This window comes from Chiloscyllium plagiosum, unplaced genomic scaffold, assembly GCF_037043375.1.
Source record: "Chiloscyllium plagiosum isolate Xiang-an unplaced genomic scaffold, Cpla_swu_hap1 HiC_scaffold_25, whole genome shotgun sequence".
NCBI classification, from domain to species: domain Eukaryota; kingdom Metazoa; phylum Chordata; class Chondrichthyes; order Orectolobiformes; family Hemiscylliidae; genus Chiloscyllium; species Chiloscyllium plagiosum.
The window spans coordinates 31,667,343-31,683,084 of NW_028270163.1; the positions used below are offsets into that span (position 1 = coordinate 31,667,343).

The 15,742-nt window shown below is 40.4% G+C and overlaps 1 protein-coding gene across 8 annotated transcripts in view; it reads left to right on the plus strand.

Annotated features, from left to right (window-relative positions):
* The window catches only part of rbfox3a (RNA binding fox-1 homolog 3a), a 1,559,488-nt gene that overhangs the window by 243,449 nt on the left and 1,300,297 nt on the right, over positions 1–15,742 (plus strand). Inside the window, exon 1 of one of the 8 annotated variants that reach the window (XM_088000572.1) lies at positions 3,283–3,399. The exons of 5 other annotated variants lie outside the window; for them this stretch is intronic. The gene's annotated coding sequence lies outside the window, so the exon portion shown is untranslated. Of the gene's footprint in view, positions 1–3,282; positions 3,400–4,521; positions 4,839–15,742 lie in introns of those variants that run through there. 2 more of the 8 variants (XM_088000568.1, XM_088000576.1) reach the window with 2 other exon arrangements.

Sequence of the window (15,742 nt, forward strand, 5' to 3'; positions counted from 1 at the left end):
GATGGAGGGAATTCAGAGCCTCAGGCTAGGCAAGCTGAAAGTGCAGCCACAACAACAGGATAATTATGATTACAAATACACAAAGTGCCAGATTTATAGGAGCAGAGATATCATCGAGGGTTGTTGGCTTGGAGAGGGTTGGGATTATTGTAACAGGGAGGGGAAAGATCATGAAGGGATTTGAAACAGGTGAGAACTTTAAAAATCATGACATTGCTTGATTGGGAGCCAATGTACGTCAGCAAACACAAAGATGACAGAGAAATGGGATTTAATGAAACTTGAGACCTAGGCCACAGAGTTTTGTATTAACTGAAGTTTAAAGAGAGACCGGTCAGGAGTATGCTGGAATGGTTGGCGGCAGAAATAACAAAGGCAGGAAGGAGAGATTCAACACCAGATGAGCTTAAATGGGCAAAGTCAGGTCGGAAGCTCATCTCATGATCAAATATGATGTTAAAGTTGCTAATAGATTAGCTTAATCGTAGTCCATTGACTGGGAGTCAGTAACTAGGGAACAGAACTTAGTGTGGGGCTTGAAAACAATGACTTTAGTATTTCCAGTCTAATAATTTACAAACAGTGAAGGAGCTGTTAGAGGTAGTTATAAGGTAGAACCTGCAAACAAATAGGAACTGAAGCTAAGCCTGCAGAAGTCACCAAGTAGACATAGACTGTTTGTGGAATAGGAAATTCTGTTTCAGAGTTAAAGGTGCAGGGTCTTGAAGAGCAGCCATTACAATTAGTTCTGTGGCTCTGAGGAGATCAGTAAGAGTGGAACCACAGGAGAATGTTGCCACCCAGCTGGTTGATGGTGAGGAGGTGTTGGAGAGATTGGTGTGGTTAATTAAGTCAATGGTTGCAGGCAGGTTGAGCAAGCGAAGGAAGGAAAATTTACCTGAGTCACAATAGTGGTCATAAAGGTGGAATGTGTGACTTTGATAAGATGAAGAGATGACTGAAAGCTTTTTAGGTTTTCAAGATGTACTAAGGAACTTTTTTTTTTAACTGAGGAAAGGAAAGCGGAGAGGTGGAGAAGTTTATGAAGGGAATTCCTGAATGTAGGGCCTTGGCAGCTGAAGGCACAACAACCATTGGTGGACTGATTAAAATGGGGACTGCTCCTGTGACAGGAATTAAAGGAGCTGAAATATCCCCGTGTCTGCGTGGGTTTCCTCCGGGTGCTCCGGTTTCCTCCCACAATCCAAAGATGTGCAGGTCAGGTGAATTGGCCATGCTAAATTGCCCGTAGTGTTAGGTAAGGGATAAATGTAGGGGTATGGGTGGGTTGCGCTTCGGCGGGTTGGTGTGGACTTGTGGGGCCGAAGGGCCTGTTTCCACACTGTAATGTAATCTAATCTAATCTATAAATCTAATCTGGGAGGATGTAGAACTGGTGGAGGCAACAAAGAAAGGAAAAGGCCAGGTCGTCAAGGTTAAGCAGTTTTAAGAAATTTGAGCATTGTTTAACTGGAAGCTGGTGTAACTCAGCAAGGACAGGCATGACAGTAACCAAGATTTGATGCATTTTAAGAGGATGGATACAGAGTTTAAAGGAGTTCAAGTATACTGAGGATAAGGTATGGGAGCTTGGCCAAGTGGGCTGCCTATCTTAAATTAGGATAGTTAAATCTTGAGGTAAGGAAGCATGGATGAGAATTCAGCAGTAGAGAAGTTGAGGCTACAGCAGGTTTGGGCAAGTAGCAGAGCTGATAATTGGCAATGTTACTGATGGTGAGGCTATGTGGTAGGAAGCTCAGAGTCAAATATAGCACTTAGGAAGATAATTGCCATGGAGATGGATGGAAGGTGTGTTTGCAATGTAATTATGAGTTGGTAAATCTTACTGATACACCAATGCCAGATGCGAAAATGGGAGGATCTCCTGATCAGCTGCATCTGATGTGGAGTGCTACTTCTCAAGTTATAACCTCTGATAACAGACTAGCAACCTGTTCCTGGAAAATCTAGCAATGGAGTCTGATATAAGATGTGCTTTATCTGCTTCAAATGCCTTCAGCATGAGAAGAGAAAAGAAGACTTGGGTTGGAGGTAGAGAACCAGGGTTTTAAATAAGAGGTAGAACAAAATGTGTTGCTCAAAGGATGAGAAAGTGCCAATGGAGTAAGGCGCAGACTGGAATGAAACTTGGCTGGAAGACCCACATCACCACAACTGTCTGGGCAAAGCTGGTGGTGAAATCTATAACCAGAAAGCATAAACCTCTCAGCCATGTTTCCATCAAGGCCATGGTATTGATACAATTATTGACAATAAATGTAACGACATTGAGTGAACCACCATTCTGAAGGGAGATACAGAGAGAAGTGGTGAAGGACTCACCAGTATGGGGTTGTTGACAAGATTAGCAGTGGCAAGGTTAGGGAGGAAATTGGCAAGATCAGCTCCTCACCAGCACACCACGTGGGAAAGGCAGATGGCAGTAGAATGGGTCAGTTTGAGGTTGCTACTTCTGAAGAGCAGGCAGCAACGGATGCCATGATAGGCCCTATGGAGAATAACAAGAAATAGGCAGAGAAGCCATAGCCTATCGAAGAACCAATCATACTAGGGACCGGGGAGCTGGCATGTTCAGATGTTGGGTAGGGATTTGGTGTGCGTAGTTAGTAAATTGTCAGGAGGAAAGAAAAGGAAGGAGGCTTAATGACAGTAGAGCAAAGAAAAAAAGGGAGTAAAGCAGTAAAATGATGGACTTGGATCTGAAGCAGCAGCTAAGGAGTACACATGAATGGACATGGGGCAAACTAATCTATGCATTGCATTACATTGCTGCAAAGAAAAACATCTCAATTCATACCTTCAGAATAAAGAGTTTGCTTCACAACGAAATCACAGTAACAATCTCACTGCATGAAGATAACCAGAATTAATTCACTGCAGCTGCTAATTATCTGCAAAAGCAAACCAGCAGCTGTTATCTAAATGGGGTAAAAGTGTTTACAGGTGAAGCACAGGGGATGGGGATAAAATAATAGCTTCTTCTTTGCTAATAATGATCAGCTATTCCAAGTGAGAAAACCTGCAATTTCTGCATCTTTTGAGAAAATTAGCGCAGACATTGGAGATGAACAACAAACTGCTGATATGACCTGAATTTGGCCTTACGGGCCCATTTGGAAAAGAATGGAAAGCTTGTATAATGAGGATTACAGTGCACCTGGTTATTGAAGAAGGGAAGGAGGAGAAGAATTGCCTTGGTCTCAGAGAATCAGAACTCTCCTTGTGTGTATGGCAAGGACAACATTTGGAAAATGTCCATTTGTTGTGGTATGTGGTTTTGCTGTGTATGCCTGCAGAGGTTGTACATATCCTATCATTGTCGAAGGATGATAGGTAAATAAATGTCTGATTTGTGTAGCTGGAGTCACTGATATAAAGGTAAGTGCCAAAAACAATGTGGTTTTGTTTGAATGACTAATCTACTGGATAGAAACTGAACTGTGCATAGAAATTCAAGCCTTTGTCTGGATTGCAATAGTTTTTGTGCATATTAGGTAGTGAGTGGGCACAGAATTCTGCTGCTGTGCCCCCATTGGGTTAGGATGATTCGCATAATAGCCAATTACATGGATATTTGTTTTAAATGTTAGGGATGTTTGGTTTTATATGTGTCTTTAGTTTTTTTAAAAATGTTAACCCTGAAATTCTCTTGTACTGCAGAATTGTGCAACTTCTGTCAATTTTATTCTGTCCAAATCAAGATTTTCTTTACCTGCAAGATATGGAGTAATGTTGAACTTGAGTTTAATTCAGCTCAGTGACTATTAAGCGTTTTAATCTGAATCTGGTCAGATGTAAATTTTGAAGGAATGAGGTAGCCATGTTCAGTTGTGCTCAAGGCAGCTGAAATTCTGTGCTCTAGGTTTGAATATGTCTTCCACATTGTTTGACAGTGTAAATTCTAATATTTGTTGCAATCAATCAGATTATCAGACTTTGTTAACCTATTGTTTGTGGGCAGTTGGTAATATTGCCTGGTGCATGCTGTGATTTTTCTTGTCCTCTCTCTCTCCCCTTTGATACAATAGGCTCTGATATTCAGCCGTGGAAAAAGAAAATTAATTTGCCCTCAAGATTGTTCATGGCTTTCCCAAGAATACTTGAAAAGCGGCACATGTGGATGTTTAACACAAAGCAGAACGCGTGAACATGTTAGTGTTGCATTTATGAGTAGCTGTGACTCAAGCTACTGAAATCTGAATACTTGAGCTTTATTAAGAATGTATACTGCACTAATTGAATTTGATTTCATTTCAATTGTTTGATAATTAAACCAAATTATCCTTGTAGTTTTTAATTGCCTAACATTTCATTTTTATTTCCAAGGAGGGGGAGAAGATTTCATAGTTATTTTTAGGATGCTGGCTTTTTGCAGCCTGGTGTGCCCAGTTGCAACTTCAGTGTTCTGCAGCAGTGCCAGATAGCAGAGTGGCAGTGAGGTAATCAGCTGAAAAGCAGAGTTTTCTCTCCTGCTCCCTTTTTTGTTTGTTTTATTCTCCCTCTCCAGGATTGAGACTGTTCATACGTGGACACTTTTGAATGAGCCCTGTGTTTTACAGTCACCCTGAATGTGATGTCAGAGGAGGTGGCAGTGGTAGGTGATTGGTTGATGATTCTGGAGGGAGCAGCTGCCTTCAGCAGGTTGCTTCGGTTGATGATGTATAACAATGGGACAGGCAGGCGCTGAGGAGTGGGAGTGAGACGGGAATACTCATTAGTCACACATTTCCTACAGGGGAACAGGGACTCTTCCGTCAGCCAAGGAAGCGTGCAAAGTAAAGGTCAACTCGGTCACTTGATTGGCAGCACAGTAGCCGGTATGGTGCATTTTATTTTTACAATGAGGGGAATGGCTCTGATTAATCACTTTTTAATAAGGGTTTTTAAAATCTCTTTAAAAGAGATTTTGGGGTTTTAAAAAGCTGAATGTTATTAATATCTTGTTATACACTGGCTACAAGAGATTTCACTTCAACTTTTACTGATATTAGCAGTGTTAATTTGTTACCATGATATTTAGCTGCTACAAGGAGTTTGTGGCTCAGCGAAGCATGTGTTCATGCCAGCACAAGCAGTACTGAAAAAATTGCTTAAGTTAGTGCTGAGGGTTTATTTCACAAAAACGTTTTCTTATACCATACAAATTATGGCATGATTACTGAGGATCTGACTTCAGATAAGGCCTTCAACCTGAGATTAAATATTTGTCAGTTTCCTGCCATTGATCAGACAAAAATTGGTGATTATGGTTTGCAAGCAAGCTTGTTTTAGAATCCACGTTCTGACTTGTATAAGCACTGGAAGGAATTATTCCTTCTATTAACTGATAAACTTCATCATTTTTCTTTTGTTTTACACTATGATTGAAATTCTTGTGAATAGTTAACGTGCAGACACTCATGCATACAATTCTTGCGTGCAGATACATAAAGTTGTCATGGGAAAACACAACATTAAATAGTAACCAATACCAAGCCTGTATTCATCAGTGAAATAGCTGTCTTCTGGCAAGATGCTCTGTGGTAAATCTCCAATCGGCTGCTAGGAACGCTTTGAACAGTGGGCTAAATTAAGTTACTTGCAACTCTTACAGAAGGAAGTACTTTAAATAGAAATTCTTTTCTTCCTTCCCACTTTGCTGCAAGTTGAAAAACATAATGAACGTGATGAAGGTTTGTATTAACATGTTTAAAAATGTTATTTCTCTTCTTCAATCAGAGCTCCTTCCCCTGATTTCCCCAGGCTTTCACAACTATTCACCCAGGCTAAAGACAGTATTCTTCCTCATCTAACAGGGGAAGAACCACTCTGACCTTGTGCCTTTTCCTCTCGGTAGGGAATAGCACGTTTACTGATGGCATGGCTAATATTGGGATCACAATGATTGTTGTCCCTCTCTGGACAGCATCTTGGAACTGCACTACACTGCTCAGTATCAGGAACTTTTAATGAGATTTTGGTCTGGACTTTGACGCCCTGCCAGAGGCAGGAATAGAAGTCAGCAGGCACTAAAGATTCCTGCTTGTTCTTTTTGTCCTTTATAATCCTTTTTATCCTCAATCTCATTTTTCTCGGAGATAGATGGTGATTGGCAAAGGCACTCCAGCAGGTAGCCAAAGCTTGACAGCAGGGGATAGTTGAACTGCTTAGAGGCATCCTCCTGGCATCAAAGCAGGGAGAAAGTGCTCCTGACAGACTGAGAGTCCCTCCCTGCCTGGCTGGGTGTGAACTGACTGCAGGCTGTTCTGTATGGAGATTCCCTAATTCCCCTTTCCATACCACACAATCGTATCCTGCTGCAAAGATCACTTCAATGTTAGGTTTGAAAGAGTGGGCACCTCCTATCATAAAGCTCCATCTCTTTCACTTGCCTGCATTGGCAATTGGCACTTCTAGGCCCTCCAGTTCTGAGAGCTTGTCCACTGTCCTTCATTGGATGGCAAACTTGCCCACTAGCAACATCTGTCACATTTCAGCACAGTGGAGGCTTCCAATCCCCACATAACCCTGACAGTAGGGTTCAGATGTTAGCAAAGTACATGGAGCCCCTTGCTTTCAGTTGTATAACTAAAATGCTAACAGGGAATACATTTCACTCCCTTTGCTTACAGTGGCACCAGGGTGGCACGGTGACTCTGTGGTTAGCACTGTTGCCTCACAGCACCAGGGTACCAGGTTCGATTCCAGCCTAGGGCAACTGTTTGTGTGGAGTTTGCACATTCTCCCCGTGTCTGCATGGGTTTCCTCCAGGTGCTCCGATCTCCCCCCACAGTCCAAAGATGTGCAGGTCAGGTGAATTGGCCATGCTAAATTTCCCGTAGTGTTAGGTGCATTCGTCAGAGGGAAATGGGATTGGGTGAATTGCTCTTCGGAGGGTCGGTGTGAACTTGTTGGGCCGAAGGACCTGTTTCCACACTGTAGGGAATTTAATCATTAATGAGCTGGTATGAAAACAAACTGCTGGAGAAACTCTCAAGGTCTGGCACTCTCTGTTAATCTTTCCAGTCCATTTTAGCACGCTTGCCTTCATTGCTCAGATCTTTTGAGTGTTGCAGTTGGGACGACATGTTGGTGAGGCCTCTTCTGAAGTATTGTGCACAGTCCTGGTCACCCTGCTATAGGAAAGATATTGTTAAGGTGGAGACAGTTCAGGAAAAATTCACCAGGATGTTGCCAGGTTTGAGATATAAAAATAGATTGGAAAGGCTAGGTCTTTTTCACTGGAGTGTAGGAGGTTGAGATATAACATTATTCCAGTTGATAAAATCATGAGACCATAGTCAAGTGAATGACTAGGTTCTTTTCCCTAGGGTGGGGGAGTTCAAAACTAGGGACATATTTTTAAGGTGAGAGGAGACAAATTTAAAAAGGATAGGAGGGGCAACTTTTCACATCGTGGTCGATGCAGCTGCAATGTTTAAAAGACTTTTTGGATAAGCTCATAAATAGGAAGGGTTTGGAGGGAGATAGGCCAAGTTGCAGGCAGGTGGGACTAGTTCAGTTTGGAACATGGTTAGCGTGGACTGAAGGGTCTGTTCCTATGCTGTATGATTCTATGACCTTTCTTTGAAACTGATCTGTTCATAGTTGACTTAAAATGTTAACTCTCATTTCTCTCTGCACAGATGCTGCCAGACCTGCCTACTTTCTGCAGTACTTTCAATTTTTATTTCAGCTCTCCAGCATCAAGACTACTTTTCTTTTGCTAACGAGCTGGTAATGGCCCATAAATGGGATAAATAGATTTATTAGCCTTGTAAGGCTGATGCATCAGTCTGATATTACAAGGGGCCTTCTCTGGATGTTCAATAGTCCTGCTTGTTTCGGGCATTGGGCCACTTACAATTCAGAAATTGGTGTCTTCTAACAAACGCTGAATGGCAATTTAGTGGGAACTGGTTAGAACTTGTGCAGTGCAGGCACTGGAGGGAAGAGCTCCTGCAAAGGTGAAGATTGAATTATTTTTGTGGGCATAACAAACACTGAAGTGGACTACCAGGCCACAAAATTAATTTGTCCAAATATCTCCGCCTCTGCGGCTTACCCATGCTGAATCTATCCTCCATTCCTTGTTAAATCTGCTGACTGCTTCTTGTGTTGGTACCCTGCAATTGTCTGGTGATGTGTAAGCGGAACTGGGACTTTAAAATCATAGGAATCACTTTGCTGCCAGATAGGCAGCCAACCATTGGCCAAACTGAACACTTCCAGAAGTTGACACCTAATTGTGGACTTAAAGCAATGCAGGATCATATGGCAGAGGATAGTTAGACCATGGTTTCCAGAGTTGATTAAATCCCCTTCTTAAACCATAAATTCTGCTCTAATAACTTCATTCCCTCTATCAGTATTTATATTTCCAGCAATACAGGATTTCAGAAAGGTGGAATTGGTTGAGACCTGTGGAGTTATCAGCAGTACAATGGTTCTGCAGCAGCTCCACTGGCAAAAAATATATAAGCATAGTGTGACAAGCTTACGTGAGGGAGTTTCCATTAAAGATATGACTTCATAATTTATAATGGGACTTGTTGGAGACTTGAAACTAAACTGAGACCACAGGAACTAAAGTTTTATCATCAAGACTTTGTCACATTTTGGATAATTAGGTGAAGTCTTTGTTTCATTTTTGCCAGGTACTTAGATTTTTTTTTTCATTTTTGCTTCACTTTTGCAATAGTAAAGGAGAACTGCTGAACCTGATTTGTCACTTGTATTCGTGACTTTGGACTAGTTGCATTTGCCTTGGGCATGTAATCCTAATGACAAAATCTGTATCTGAGATATTCCTTTTAACAACCAGGAGACGAGTTACTGCCATAATGGAGAGATGCTGTATAATGGCAGAACTGTTGTGGTACAACATAACCAAGACAAAGAAGACAACTGCATGCTGGAGATGAGAGTAAAGATAAAACAAGAAGGGACTGCACTAAAATATTAAAATTGTTGGTGGAAATCAAAAATCAAATGTTATGCATTTTATACATTTCAAGTTTCAAACACAGAATATGCATTTTAGTTAAATAACTGCAAAATGCCGATGCTGGAGATCTGAAATATAAACAAAATGCTGGAGAAACTCAGCAGGTCTGGCAGCATCTGTGATGAGAAACAGAATCAACATTTCGAGTTCAACATGACTTTTTCAGAACTGACAGAGCCTGGGAACTGATAGTATTTATGCTCTTACCAAAAGGGGAGAGGGAGCAAGTGGAACTGGTGATGAGGGTGCCCAGAGCAAAAGGGAGTACTAATGGTAGTACAGGAGAGGTGTAGAGATGCAAGATAAGTGTTAATGGTAGATGTGAGCAGTAGAGAATTAGCTCTCCTGATGTATATAAGGCACTGGAAGTATGGGGGTGTAATCAAATGGTTTTTAGTTATTGTTTTGCTAGTTGACATTTTGGTTTGTTGTGTATTGTCTAAACTTGCAATGGAAAGACTTTTGGATGGGAACTTAATGACAACTTTATAAAAGTTAAATCAAATTTCTTTTGTCATTTGATGCATAATGTAATTATGGACCTTTTTACATATTCTGAATATACTGGAGTATAATTTTTATTATTTTAACCTACTATGGACCATTAAAAGAAAAGCAAACCAATCTAATATATAAAAGCATTGAATGTAAAATGAAAGCTTTCACTGTTGGTTGTCCCTCAATTTGAGAATAATGTTACTCCGTTTCTGCTCTGGGAGTTCATGTGACCGAACAGGCTGATTTTTCAATCCGGGCATTAGTCATCCCATGAAATAATGGGATCCGGAATTCGGGATTTATTTTGTTTCTTTTTTCTTTCCTTCCCTGCTGCCAGTCTGCCTCATAATTAAAACATTGACACCAAACATAATGCAATTTAAAGGACAAGTTGTAATCTATCAGCAACACATCAGATCGTCAGAAAGATTCAATCAATAATCTGTGCCCGACATTCTCTGGAGTTGTTGGAAGGATCATCAAACAAATGCCGAAGTTCTTCCTTAAAGCGGCTCCACAAACATTCAGGAAAACCACCCATTCCTTCAAAATGGACTGGACGCTGGCTGTATGCTTTCAAAGTTCCTTTCGATCCATTTTTTTTGTCTTGTTTGTCTGTTGTCTTGGGTTATCACTTGTTTCAGGGTAACCAGACAAAAAAAACACTGAAGTAGAAAGTGCTGGAGAAACTTAGTTGGTCTCTACAGATGCTGCCTGACATGCTAAGTTTCTCCAGCATTTTCTGTTTTCACTTCAGATTTCCAGCACATGCAGTTCTTTTTGTTTTTATAATTAAAAATTTAGTTACTTGTGATAAATAGCCTCATTTTAGTTTGCTCCGGCTTAAGTCTTAGTGCTTTTGGGAAGCTGCCAATATCCATTCATGATTAAATGGTAAGGGGACCCTGAGTTTCACCATAAACCGATGTGTAATGTCATTGTGATTCACCTTCTGATCAACCTACAGAATTGGAACAATTAGTGGACATCAGTAGAAGAGATCCATTTCCTTTTTCCCTTTGTGCTAGTAGAGGAATGGAGAACTCTGTCATTTTTCTCATTTTGTTAGAGAAATCCAGCAAAGTAATCTTTTTAGAAGCAGCCAAACCCTGTTCTCGTGTGCTGAGATTTCAATGTGCTTGAAGTACAAACAGCAATGCCAAATAACACTGAATAAAGGGGATAAGATTGCTTTGAGATACCCTGATGCTATACCGGATAAAATCAGTGTCTGGTGTGGATCTGTCTGGCACAGAATGCTCCATCACTAATTATTTTTTCCTTCTTCTGACTTCTTTTGTTAATATGCAGTGAAATGGGTACTGGCTCCTTTTCCACATCTCTCCCAGATGATCAGCATTCAGCTGTGTTGTAGCAGCAAGCAATTGGAATGCAGAGGCCAGCATAACGATGTTAACACTATTCTTGTCCGTTTTCCACTGGCCTTCTTGCAGAAGAGATCCGTGGATGGCAATCAAGAGGAGGCATACCAGTCTACTTTGCACCTTTTTTCTAATCCACAAGTCAATTGTAGAGCCATCTATTGCTATCCTAGCCAGGAGCGCCTGTCTTTGATAGACTCAAGGCTGAATCTGGTTGCTTCAGTGCTGATAATCCTTGATGGCCAAATTTATTGATCTTTGTTTTCTATAGCTTGGATGTTCTCTTGATTAAATGAGCTACTGGGGTTGCACGGTGGCTCAGTGGTTAGCACTGCTGCCTCAGTGTCAAGGATCCAGGTTCGATTCCAGCCTCGGGCGACTGACTGTGTGGAGTTTGCACATTCTCCCCGTGTCTGTGTGGGTTTCCTTCATGGTGCTGCAGTTTCCTCCCATTATCCAAAGATGTGCAGGTTAGGTGAATTGGCCATGCTAAATTGCCCAGTGTTCAGGGATATGTAGGTTAGATAGGTTAGGGGAATGGGTCTGTGTGGGTTACTCTTCAGAGGGTTGGTGTGGACTTGTTAGCTCGAAGTGTCTGTTTCCACACTATAGGGATTCTATTCTATACTGGAAAGAGCATTTCAGTGAAATGGTTTATCTCAACTGGACGGCTTTGACTAAGCATTAGAGAACTTTTCAAGGAAAATGGCTCAATGAGTATCCAGTGACTCCTGGAAGATTAATGTATTGATATTTAAAGACATATCCTGCTCAACGGTAATGCTTTCATAGTTCAACATCTTGCTGATATTCACTATCTAGATGCACCTGTCAAATATGACTGCCTGATGAAGGTGCCGAGGGTTGTCTGCATCTGTGAAACTGTGCTGTAGCATCAGTCAATGCATTCAGGAGAGGAAGAGAAGATAAATTGGAGCTGAGATAGAAAATCATTACCACTGATTAACATAAAGGCCATAACATGTCAAGTTAAACATTTGAAAGTACACTTAATTTACAAACTTGAATTTACATGTTTAAATAATTCAACTTTTGACCCAATTTAGAATTCTGCTTTTGGGAAACATCCATCAAGAAAATGGAATGTTTTTATTTTATCTAGCTGCCTGACTTTCCATCTAATTTAGAATGTTTTTTCTTCATGATTATCACATGCTTTGCACCTCAGAATGTCTTAATCACTTTTTTGACTGTCATTTAAGGCATATTTACTTGGTCTGTTTCCTTAAGAGGCTATGAGATGACCTGATTTATTTTTTAGTACACTATATAGTCAAACATATAAAATCAACCGTTAGGTCGATTTCACTTGTACTAAAGTACTATCATAACCTTTTTTTTTCTCTATTTGCTGCATGGTTCATTTGAAGAATCCACTTCAAATATGCATTTGTTTGTGGTCAGTTGAGACCAGAAGACTGTGAGGCTGGAACTTACTCCCAGGCTAAGCTCTGACAGCATGGCAGACAGTGCAATTATTACAGTCTGGAAAGAATGAACAGGTTACATCACTTTGTCTTGAAAGAAGGCTGAGGAATGGCTGGCTAGGTTCCTCAATTAGGCAAGCTTTTGATGGACAGAATGCTGGACTGTCCCCACCCTGAGGTTAAAAAAACAAAACCCAGAATTATTTCTGGGTTCTGAATCACCCCCAGGGGTGAAACAGTCGTTGGGATTTTTGTGTGCATAATTAACATAGATTCTCTGTCTAACTAATGGAAGCAGAGTGTTCTTGAATGTGGAAGGCCTTCCAAACTTGAAAGGAGCAATGGGTGGTAATGGAAGCTGAAAGAGAGGGTATTTCAACATGGAAGCACTCTCCCTCTCAAATGTTTTCATCTTCAATGAATTATTTAGAAGTGGGACAAAACAGTGTGAGAACTCCTCTCGAGAGCAGCCTGTGGTTGTTCTTGTCACAGGAATATTCCTCTCAGGCCTACTCACGTGCTGGTGCTGCTAAGTGCCCATTTCTAGGCACCTAAACTGATCCCTGCCAGTATAAGAATGTGGAAGCTGACTGGAAAATGCCATTCTGTCTTCCGGTCTTACCTTCAGTTTGGCACAAAAATGAGCCCACTCAAGTCAAGTTAGATGTCCTATCTGTCACAACTCTGTCACTGCAAAGCTAGTCTGGAAGCAGAATGGAGCCCAGGAACTGGCACAGTGGCTAGAAGAGTCAATTTTCCACACTACATGCCTTCAATTCCCATCTTGGTGACAGTCAAAAAAATCATATCCAGATATTGTTTCCACTTTTGGGAAAAGAGCAAAGCTACAGGCTACAGATAAATTATCATAATGAATTCAAATACATATTTCAGAAGAAACTTTTTTTAGCCAAGGTGTTGGCATAATATGGAATTCTCAGGAGTAGTTGATGAGTTGTACAGATAACCATATAAGGGAGAAGGAAATTGGTGCTCTTAACTGAGCCATGTATAAATTGGCATAGGGCAAATCAGATTAGAATACATGGTTGAAAGACGTTTGTTTGTTTGTATGTGGGAGACATGGCTTCTGGTTTGTGGGGCACTGGCTCCAAGACTGGAGAAAGTGAGATTTGTGCCATTGGTATTTGCCAACACCTTAACCATGCAGGAGCCACTGCCTTGCAAGCTGTATAACTAGGGGGGAAAAAGAGTTTTAAAATAAAAGTGCAAGTACAAATAAATTAGGATGATCTGGTAGCCTTGAAAGAATCATGGCTCCAGAATGGCCAGGATTGATACCTGGATCTTGAAGGCTACCAGACATTTAGGAAGGGTAAGAAGCTAGGAAAGGTGGGAGGCATCGCTTTGTTAGTTAATAATGACATTAGTGCAATAGAAATAATGAACTAAGTTCAGGATCAAGGATGCAGAAACCATTTGTGTAGAAATGATAAAAGCAAGAAGTTACCAATGGGAGTGATGTACAGACCCCTTGGGTAGTAACCTCATAACAGGATGGACATAAATGAAGAAATAACTTGTTACTTTCAGAAGGTCATGACAATAATCATGAGAGATTATAATCCACATATAGACTAGAACAGCCAAAATGTTAAAGGTAGCCTTGATGAGAAGTTCATAGACACAGTTTTCAAGAGATAGTTTCTTAGCACAGAAAATTCTGAAATGGGCTAGAGAGCAAGACATACTGGACCAGGTGTTGGACAAGATTAGATCTCATAGTGAAGCTACCTACAAGGTAGCAGTGACCATTTCATGTTTGAATTTTATATGCAGTTTAAGGGGACTAAGTGCTAGACTGAGATTTTCATTGAACATATATTTTGCATCAGTCTTGGCTACGGATGACATAAGTAATGTCCCAGGAGCATTGATTAAATCAGGAAATGGAGTGGAGGTAAGAACTCAAATTTATACTCACCAGAGAAATTGAACTAAATGAATTGTTTTAACTTTGTGTTGATAATAGCCTGGGCACTGATGGATTTTCTTCTAAAGGTATTAAAAGAAACAGCTAGTAGGATAGTTGATGTATTGGTTTCAATTTTCCAAAACTCTAGATTCAGAGAAGGTGCCATTGATTGATTGGAACGCAGCAAATGTAATTCCGTTCTTCAAATAGGGAGTTGCCAAAATCAGGAGACTACAGTCAATTTGTTTAAGCTGTGTCATAAGAAAAATGTTAAAGTTAATAATCAAAATTATAAAAGTGCTCTTGGACAATTTCATGGTAATCAAACAGAATTAACATGATTTTATGATACATAGGAGATATTTTGAGGAAGTAATATGTGCTATGGAGAAAAAGGGACTTGTGGATGTAATGTATTTAGATTTCAAGAGGCATTAGATATAGTACCATATCAAAAGATAATGCAGAAAGAAACACCTCATGGTTTACAAGGTAGCATGTTGACATGAAAGGACAATTGGCTGGCTAACAGGGAGCAGAGGCAAGGCATAAATGGATTTTGTTTTTACATTGGCAAGACCTAATGTGGGCTAGGACTTTAACAGTTTCCAATTTATATAAGTGTAGAAACAGAAGGTACAGTTGCCAATATTGGTGATGACACAAAGATGGATAGGAAAGTACGTTGATAAGACAAATGTTGGCTACAAAAAAGATATAGATTGGTTAAGTTAGGCCAAGATTTGGAAAATAAACTATAAGTGTGTTTTTTTTTTCTCAAAAATAAAGCATATTATCTAAAGATTGAGAGGTTGCAAAGCTTTGAGATGCAGAGGAATTTAGACGTCCCAGTGCATGAATTATAAAGATTAATCTGCAAGGACAGCTAATGAATGTTATTTCAAGGTCAAATCAGATACAAAAGTAGGGAGGATATACTTTAGTTGTGTTGGACATTTCTGAGACCACATCTGGAGTATTGTGCACAGTATTGGTTTCCTCCTATTTAAAGGAAGGGTATGCATGCATTTGAAGCTGTTCAGTGAAGTTCTCCAAAATAGGGGTGTTGTCATTATAAGGTAAGATTGGACAGGCTAGGCTTGTATCTGCTTGATTTCGCAGAGTAAAAGGAGACTTTACTAAAAGCTAAAATCCAGAGAGGACTTTGTGAGGAATTGTGGAGTGGATTCTTTTGGAAGAACAGGAACTAGGTGTTGCTGATTTAAATATAAGGGGACACTCATTTAAAGCAGAGAAGGTGATTTTTGTGAGTCTTTGGAACTCACTTCCTGAAACAAAAAAAGCAGAGTTTTTGAACATCCTTTTTTTAATTAAGGGAGAGGTGATTACATTATTGGTAAGCAAGGGGGATGAAAGGTTATCAGGGATGGGGAGGAATATGGGTTTAATGAGATTATTAGATGGCAGAGCAGTCTTGAGTTCAATGCCCTATTCCTGCCCCTAGTGTACA